This window comes from Oryctolagus cuniculus, chromosome 5 (assembly GCF_051225735.1).
Source record: "Oryctolagus cuniculus isolate XC-2025 breed Fujian yellow rabbit chromosome 5, ASM5122573v1, whole genome shotgun sequence".
NCBI classification, from domain to species: Eukaryota; Metazoa; Chordata; class Mammalia; order Lagomorpha; family Leporidae; genus Oryctolagus; species Oryctolagus cuniculus.
In genome coordinates this window covers 150,567,914-150,577,550 of record NC_142871.1, presented here as the reverse complement: position 1 = coordinate 150,577,550, position 9,637 = coordinate 150,567,914, and the positions used below count along the sequence as shown (strand labels likewise).

The 9,637-nt window shown below is 40.1% G+C and overlaps 1 long non-coding RNA gene across 9 annotated transcripts in view; it reads left to right on the top strand.

Moving 5' to 3' along the window:
• Positions 1-648: 648 nt before the first annotated feature.
• LOC149126789 (uncharacterized) overlaps positions 649-9,637 on the top strand; it is a 36,077-nt gene continuing 27,088 nt past the window's right edge. For 5 of the 9 annotated variants that reach the window (XR_016234245.1, XR_016234247.1, XR_016234246.1 and 2 more), the window contains exons 1-2: positions 4,694-4,989; positions 5,812-5,950. This is a non-coding gene — a long non-coding RNA (uncharacterized LOC149126789). The other 4 variants (XR_016234252.1, XR_016234250.1, XR_016234249.1 and 1 more) reach the window with 3 other exon arrangements.

Below are 9,637 nucleotides of genomic sequence, written 5' to 3'. Positions count from 1 at the left end.
ATTTTAAATTATCATGTAATAATTAAATGCATATGTTTATTGGGTATAATGTACTATTTTGATACAAAGTTACCGTGTGTAATGGTTTAAATTCGAATAACTAGTATATCAATCACCTCAGACATTCATCACTTCTTTATTGTTAGAACATTCAGTATCCTCTCTTCTACCTATTTTGAAATCTATAATGTATTATTGTTAATGATAGTGACCATTCTGGGCAATAAAACAATAGAACTTATCCCTCCTTGGTTACTTTATATCCATTTTCCAATCTCTCCCCTTCTTTCCCTCTTTTCTACGTGCCCCGATCTCTGATAATCACCATGCTACTTTCTACTTTTAGGAAACCAACCTGTTTATATTCCGCAAATGAGTGAACTAATGTGTGACTTATATTTATGGGACAGATTTACTTTGGTGTAGAATCTATTCCAGTATATTCATGTTGCCTCAAAGAAAAAAAAAATTTTTTTGACAGAATTAGTGAGAGAGAGAGACAGAGAGAAAGGTCTTCCTTCCGTTGATTCACCCCCCAAATGGCCTCTACAGCCAGAACTCTGCCGATCTGAAGCCAGGAGCCAGGTTCTTCTTCCTGGTCTCCCATGGGGTGCAGGGCCCAAGCACCTGGGCCATCCTCCACTGCCTTCCTGGGCCACAGCAGAGAGCTGGACTGGAAGAGGAGCAACCAGGACTAGAACCCAGCACCCATATGGGATGCTGGCGCCGCAGGCAGAGGATTAACAAAGTGAGCCACAGCGATAGGAATAGCAATCCATTGTCTAAAGATAGTACATTGTCTTTATCAATTTATCAACGGGCACTTAGGTAGATTCCATTATCTTGGCTGACATTTATGGTGTTTCAATGGACATGGAAGTGTCAATATCTCTTTGACATACTGAATTTATTTCTTTATTATATAAATTCAAAAGTCAGATTGCTGGATCATATGACAGTTCTATTTTTAGTTTTTGAGGAGACTTCATACTGTTTTCCATAACGGCTGTCCTGATTTATCTTCCTACCAATAGACTTGTGACAGTACCCCTTTTTCCACATCCATGCCACCATTTGTTATTTCTTGCATTTTTTATAATAACTGTTCTAAACTGTGGTTAGGTGATACCTCATTATGGTTTCAATGTGCATTTCCCTGGTAATGAATGACTTTGAGCATTTATGTCTACACCTGCTGGCCATTTATACATTTTCTTTTAAGAAATGTCTGTTCAATCATTTTATTATTTTTTATTTTTTTAAAAGTAAGGTATAAAATAGCAGAACTTTGAAGCCTGGCAGTTGACTTCCAGTTCTCATAACTTAGTGGCCACTGTGAACTATTGTCAGCTGCCTTTCACAGCCATCTTCTTCAATCCTTTCTGTATGGTTTATAATCAGCCATACTGATGCACTTATGTGCTATGGTTTTCTTAGCTGAGTTACCCCTGGCCATCTGACAGTCTTCATTTGATAACCAATGGAACTACTCTGGCTTTAAGGGAATCATGCTGCATTCAGACCTTCAGTTTTCTCCTGTCATGATCCTTGCCATTCTCAAGAGCACATTTCTGGAGCTTTACAGAGAAGACACTGAATGATCAATCCCTGCTGGGTCATCTGACAGTCCATTCCTGGTTGTTTTAAACATTAATTAAAATAAACCTGGCACCAGCTCCTGAAAATAATTCCATTGTGCAGACAGTACTTAATTTTACAGGTGTGTCTGTTTTGGAAATGGATTTTCTTTACAGTGATTATTTTTCTCTCAGTTATGTCCTATAAAGTTATTTAACCAGCAACATATTTGCTGTACGTTGGAACCTCTATCTGGGCAATAGTTTATTTTTATTCTTCCTCATTTGTCCCTCATAAATGAAAACAATTTAGGTCAAAGCAAGTGGGTAGCCAAAGTGTAAGTGGGAATAAAAGCCTTTGGAATTCTTCCCTGTTGATATACAGTCAGGATTAAGTGGTTTGCTCCACAGCACAGAATTTATCAGCTCTTTAAATGGACATTGCTGTCACGTGATTGAAATGTTCCACGTTTACCCTGTGTCTCCAGCTACTGTTAAAATTGTAGGGAGTTTGTGGAGGGAAATGGGTAGATTTCATTTCAAAATTTTAATACTGTTTAATATCAACAGAAAAGTCAACATGGTTATAAACAGAATTGGTGAAGCCATTAGTTCATTAATTATCTCTAAACTATGCAAAATATTTATTCCAAACCTACCTTGTTGTAGATTCTAAATATGATGATAAGTTATGGAGAAAAGAAAATACCTCACCTTTCCTACAGAAAAGGAAATCTGAAAAGTATGAATAATATAAAACAGAGACAGTTTGATGGTGCTGAAATGGTGGCAGAATGAGTCTTGGTGAGCCATCTACCATGCAGGAAGCTTTTCCTCAGAACTGCAGAAACCAGAATGTTATACCAGAGTTTTGGATTCAGCAGAGCTAATAAAAGAAAATGCAAGATGAAATTTACCATTTGATTCAAATAGCAAGATGTAATCATTTTTACATACAATATACTATTAGTATCTTTATATGATTTTTGGCAAATATTCTATATAAATGAAATATATTTATTTGCATGAGTCTATGTTTTCCAATAGTGTATTCCTATTTGCTTTATAAGACAGTGTATCCAATTGTTTCGTGATCTAAAGTCAGAACAGACTCTTTTCTATTGAACAAGAAGAGACAGCAGCAGGAGGAAAACACAGACCAGGAACTGAGCATGTCAGTTTACAGTTCCAACAATGTACAGTTTATGATGTGCTGTGGCTCCGCGGCCCTGTTCTCACTGTCCCCCTTCTCTCTTGGAGGTGGGAAGCAGAAAGGAATGATATTTGCAGGTAGAACCCAGAGCTGTGTTTGCCTCCTCTCCTCTCCTCTCCTCTCCTCTCCTCTCCTCTCCTCTCCTCTCCTCTCCTCTCCTCCCCCTTCCCCTCCCCTCCCCTCCCCCTTCTCCCCATCCTCCTTTTACTTGCCACTTTCCCCTTACAAAATCATCAAGTTGTGAATATTGGAAGGGTGCTGCCTGCTAGCCCTGCACATTATAAAGAAAGTATGGAAATGAAACTTGTAATGAGAATTTAGGTACCGCTTCTCTGTTTAATAGAAGTTTATTAGAAAAATATATCAGGGGGCCGGTGCTGCGGCATAGTGAGTGAGGCTGCTGCCTAAAATGCCAGCATCCCATATGGGTGCTGATTTGAGTGCAGGCTTCTCCACTTGTGATCCAGTTCCGTGCTAATATGCCTAGGAAAGCAGCAGAAGCGGGCTCAAGTTCTTGGACCCCTGCACCTATGTGGAAACCCCAGATGAAACTTCCGGAACCTAGCTTCAGCCTGGCCCATCCCTGGCTTCTAGACCCGTTTGGGGAGTGAACCAGCAGATGTAAGACCTCTCTCTCTCTCTCTCTCTCTCTGTAACTCTGCCTTTCAAAGAAATAAAATCAATCTTAAAAAAACTAAAAATGTATCTATTGTATCATGAACATCGTTTATTTTTATTGGAATACTTGTGATTAGGTGTTATAGGTTTTCATATATAAAGCACTAGTTACTAATTATATTTTGGAAAGTAATTATTATACTCCTGCTAATATAGATTAAGCTTATTAAGGGGAACACTAATGAAGGTTGGAAGGGTAGTAAATTACAGACCAGTTGTCTTTTTTTTTTTTTCTTTTTTAAGAAGATTGTATAGTTATCACATCCATTGAAAAGTGAAAGGGGAAAATACTTTAGTAAAGGAGACAGCAAGGAGAATGCTCAGGTATAATAAAAAATAATAAAATATAATAGAAAACTTGAGAGCTGTTGCTTCTTAATGTGGGCTGCCAGGAGTCACTTAAAGTCAAGAGTCCAGGCTGCAGAGATTGTCAAGGGCAAGTTAAAACATGTGGCAAGTGGTTGAGAATCGAATAATGACTTTAATTTCTTTAAAGAGAAAGTTGGGCCGGCGCCGCGGCTCACTAGGCAAATCCTCCGCCTAGCGGCGCCGGCACACCGGGTTCTAGTCCTGGTCGGGGCGCCGGATTCTGTCCCAGTTGCCCCTCTTCCAGGCCAGCCCTCTGCTGTGGCCAGGGAGTGCAGTGGAGGATGGCCCAGGTGCTTGGGCCCTGCACCCCATGGGAGACCAGGAAAAGCACCTGGATCCTGGCTCCTGCCATCGGATCAGCGCGGTGCGCCGGCCGCAGCGCGCTGGCCGCGGCGGCCATTGGAGGGTGAACCAACGGCAAAGGAAGACCTTTCTCTCTGTCTCTCTCTCTCTCACTGTCCACTCTGCCTGTCAAAAAAAAAAAAAAAAAAAAAGAGAAAGTTGGAAGGAAGAAAGCAAGGAGGGAAGGGAGGGGAAGAGGGAGAGAGAAAGGAAAGAAGGAAGGAAGGAAAATTTCATTGTCTACCAAGAATTACTGCAGAAGACCTCAAATGAGTCCCAAGGAGAATGTTGTTAGGAGGTTTGGGAGAGTATCAGGAAAAAGTTCAACAATGATTTGCTCCTGTAGATCATGCTACATTTGTAGATAAAAAGCCTAGAAAATCTAAATTTCAGAGTTTTTAATAGGTTGAATTTTGTTCTCCTGAATTCATTTATCCAAGCCCGAGGCTCCATTGTGTCTTTTTTTTTTTTTTTTTTTTTTTTTTAAGATAGGGCCCTTGAGGAGGTAATTAAGGTTAATTGAGATGTTATGGGTAGCACCCTTAGTAGATAGAATTGGTGCCCTTTAAGAAAAAGGGGGATCATATCTCTCTCTCTCTCTCTCAGCTCACAGAGAAGAAGACATTGGAGGACACAGCAAGAATATAGTTGTCTACAAGCCAGGAAGAGTGGCCTCATCTGAAACCCACCCTGCTAGCACCCTCATCGTGGAGTTCTAGCTTCCGGAACAGGGAGGCGTTGAGCATCTATCTAAGTGACCCACTCTGTGGAACCTTGTTCTGCCAGCCCAAACTGACTACAATGGATCATGTAAGTTAAAAGGTGAAAAGAGAAGACAGATTACAGCATGTATCAAGGTTAAGAGTTTTGCTGTATATAATGAACTATTTGTTGAGAATTCAATGAGGCAATAAATAACATTCCTCATAGCTTCTTGAATTAGAAATCAACTCATAGATTAAATTGGATCATATAGATAAAGAGCAAAATATCAGTTTGTCTCTATGATAATTGGAGGTCAGGTTTTGGGATTGCAATTTGAAATTCTCATTGACATTCTACTCCTGAATTAGACATACTCAACAGTCATGACAGACATCCACAGATGAGTTAGGACAGAAACCAGGGAAGAATGCCGGCCTCTTTTTAAGATTTACTTATTTATTTGAGAGGTGGAGTTACAGACAGAGAGAGGGAGAGACAGAGAGAGGTCTTCCACCTGCTGGTTCACTCCCCAGATGACTGCAACAGCTACAGCTGAGCCAATCTGAGGCCAGGAGCCAGGAGCTTCTGTGTATCCAGGTTAACCTGGGTTCTTTTTGGTGTGGTGAGGGAGCACTACCTAACCTGTTACAAACCAGGATAAGTATGCTCAGGTATTTTTCCTAAACTCTCTAAATATATAACCTGGTTTTCTACTGAAGGAGAGACTAAGTAAGGGAAAGGAGACAGGCCAGGTGTGTTACCCACCTGGAAATCCTCCCAACAGAAAGTTAGGTAAAAAATCTGGAAGTTCCCTTGGTTGCATTTCAGCTTTATGTTTGCCTAAACTTCGGTTCATATGCACTGGCTGTGTGGGGCTCTCAGAAGAGGTAGGCAACGTTCTACAAAGACAGCCCATTTCCCTTTCAGGAGTCCATCCGCTAACTACGCATAACCGCTGTTTTGAGATTCCTTCTGCTCCCCGGAAATACTCAGCCTTTGCCATCACAGAACACTGGAATGGGTCGATCTCACACATGAAGCAAACACTGTGCTATTTCCTGGGACGGTGAGTGCTCCTCATTCTCCTCTTACTTTTTCTCAAAGTGTTTCCAGATACAATGTGTTAGAAAACTCTTCACATCATAAATAAGAGTGTCAATTGTTAAATGAGCAACAGGAGTCACTGTGCACTTACTCCCCATGTAGGATCTCTGTCCTTCATGTGTTGTACTATGTGAATTAATGGTATAACTAGTACTCAAACAGCACTTCATACTTTGTGTGTCTGTGTGGGTGTAAATTGTTGAAATCTTTACTTAATATATACTAAGTTGATCTTCTGTATATAAAGATAATTGACAGTGAATCTTGATGAAGAATGAGATGGGAGAGGGAGTGGGAAATGGATGGTTGCGGGTGGGAGGGAGGTTATTGAGGGAAAAAGCCACTATATTCCAAAAGTTGTACTTTGGAAATTTATATTTATTAAATAAAAGCTAAAAAAGGGGAAAAAAAGACAGTATGAAAACATTCTTATAGAGATCCATTAATTCAAATATTAACACCCCTCATTGTTGTATTTCTGAATAAATGTCAAGAATAAAATCCGTAGAAATCAAAGACCGAAACTCTAAGGTTGCCTCTCCCATAGCAGTGGATGTTTAGCCTGGCAGTTAACATGCTTCCCATTTCACATAGGATGGCCAGGGTTTGCTTCCTAATTCCAGCTCCTGGCTCAGCTTCTTCCAGTGCAAACCCTAGCTGATACTACATGAAGGCTCAAGTACTTGGGCCCTTGCCACCCACAGGGGAGACCCAGATTGCATTCCTGGCCCCCAGCTTTTGCAGGCTTTTGGGAGTGAACCAGAAGGTGAGAGCTTGCTCACTCACTCTCTGTCTCTGTCTCTCTCCCTCTCAAATAAATACTTTTAAATTTTAAGTAAAACCTGGGACTGGCACTGTGGCATAGTAGGCTCAGGTTCCACTTGTGGTGCCAGCATCTCGTATGGGGGCCAGTGTGAGTCCTGACTGCTTCTCCTCCAATCCAACTCTCTATTTATTGCCTGGGAAAAAATCAGTGGAATATAGACCAAGTGCTTGGGCTCCTACACCTGCGTGGGAGACCCTGAGGAAGCTCTTGGCTCCTGATTTCGTATCTGCCCAACTCTGACCTTTGCGGCCATCTGGGAAGTGAACCAGGGGATGGAAGATGTTTTTCTGTTTCTCCCTTATTCTGTAGCTCTACACTTCAAATAAATAAATACCATCTTTAAAAATTATGTAAAATCAATTCCAAAACAGCTTTTCTTCAAATACTAAGTTCAAACACTTCTAAAACCATTAAGTCCATAAATTGTCATTGGATTTTTCTGGTTCATCCTTCTAAATACAGGTAGAGAAAACTCTAAGTCAGATGACTGATTAGAGCTCATTACATTTAATCTGTGTGTCTCTGATTGGAAATGATGCAGTTCTTCCAGTGTCTCTGAAATTGGATTCATCCTGCTGAGTCTCTCATGTTTACCCATTTGTTAAGTCTAAAGTGTAAATTGGGAACAAAGGAATATTTCAGCATTAAGTCACACATTCAAAAAATAAAGACAATAAGCCAGTCCCTAGGCCTGATACCCATGACTCCAAGCAAAAGGAAGTTTGCAAAGACACAGATAAACTAGGCCTGTATTACTCTTGCCTAAGGCTTGACAATACTTGGTAAGTAGTTGATACATAGGGTCCAGAATAATCTTTCTTTGAGGCTCACTACTTTGTCAATCATTCTATCCTAGGGGTCTTTTCTTTAAGACTTGCAAATTAAAATTCAGTAAAGAGAAATATCTCACTATGGAATTAATTACGACACTATTAAAATTCTCTGTCTTGGAGAAAACGTCTTCTGTCTCAGTATGTAGTCTCAAAATAATTCTGCTAGCTTGGGGTGTTCAAAATTTGCAGTGATGGTAGGCTCATTTTTCAAGTTTATTTTCATCTAGAAAAGTGCCTCTATTTTTGATTTCTTTTTGAATATTGAGTAGCCCTTGTCCTAGGCCTGCATTGAGAGGGAAATATACAAGCATGTGGTAACAACTCCCACATCCCAGTAAACACACAGAGAGATATTTTTTATTAGAAGGCATTTTTTTATCCAGGTCTAGCATAGCTTTTTGTAGCCCCTGATTCTGGTAATATAATCGCTTTGAGCCTCCAAGGCAACATCCCCCATTCCTACAGCTGGAGAAGCATCCTAAGTAAATTACTTAAAGGTAGCTGCTTTTGTATATGAAACTTGTGCCCCTAGAGACCAAGTCACTACCAATAACTCAGCTATCTGCTCTGCAGGACAATATCTTTAACTAATTTTTTAATGTTTTAGGTTCTGAGATTTTTTTTACACATACTTTGCATGATACCTCTCAACAGTCTCCTTTCTGCTGGGTTTTCCTACTCCCTTGAGGACAGCACAGCTTGATTTTAGATAGCTATACCTGCTTCTTAACTTTTTGTAGAACTGGATTTTTGTTGTTGTTGTTGCCTTATCTACGTTTCTGCTTATCTTTTTCTTTCTCTTTTTTCTCTAGTTTTGATATTTCTTTTGCTAATGTATCCCTCTACATCATTCTTTGTGATTCTTGGCTGTGAGACATTTGGAATAAATAAGTGTGAATTCTGTGAAAACAGTAATAGCTCACACAAAGCTTACTCCTGTGCATTATCCATTATCCCCATCTCACTTAGTAATAGGACTCCAATTTGCTGAAGTGTTAGCCTCAGATTCTCACACAGAGACTGGTCATTAGATGCAGTCCTGATTAAAGCAATGTATGTGGATATTATGTAGGAAGTCAAAAAGGTTCAATAAGAAGACAGACGAGAGAAGCATGCTCTATTTATTCCCTTGCCCATCTTCATTTACTTTTATACTTCCTGAAATATGGACTCAGTTCCTACAGCAACACCAGACACTTTGGTCAGCATTTTTATCAAACAACACACAAAGACTGACACAGAGAATGAGCGTGCCTGTAAGTACAATGTACAGAGACTGACATCCAAACAGGGCTTGAGTCAGTCTGACATGGACCATCCTCCTCACCTTCAAAAACTGGGCTGAACCCGCCCTCTGCCTTCAAACTCCCATCACATACATTTCCATGTCGCATTCAACCAGGGCAGAAGCTACATCCCCACATACAGTATCTGAAACTTCCAAATTAATGCCTTAATTCTTCCTTGCTGATGTTACCAGAGTTTACCTTGCAAATCATCCCGAATGTTGTGCAAGTACTTCAGTCTTCACGGGGTAGTTTCCTGAAAGCTCTTCATTTAAATTTCGTTCGGAGGATGACTCAATCAATTCCTATATTTGGGTTCCCTTGCAGCAGTCATTCCAAGTAATGGAGATTTTTGTCTCTCTTTCTCTTGATACAGTTCTTTACGAACACAGTCTCATTCCTGATTTAATAATAACTAAATCAGCTCCCTCCATCCCGTGGGGTTCTCCAAGGGTAACCAGATCTGCAAACGGCTGGCTTACTCTGCTATTGTTGCCACCTAGGTTTGCTATTAAGATCTCATTTTTCTTATCCTGCAAATCTTCCCAAATCTCAGCATTCCATGCTTTCTCTGCATCTTAATCAGACTGTTTAGCTTTATTTTTCTTTCATCCTCTCACTGTTCTTGTACTTAGCATAGGACAAAAGCATAATTTTCAAAGCCTTTCAATCTCTCCTTGACTTACTTACTTTAAAGGTAAAGA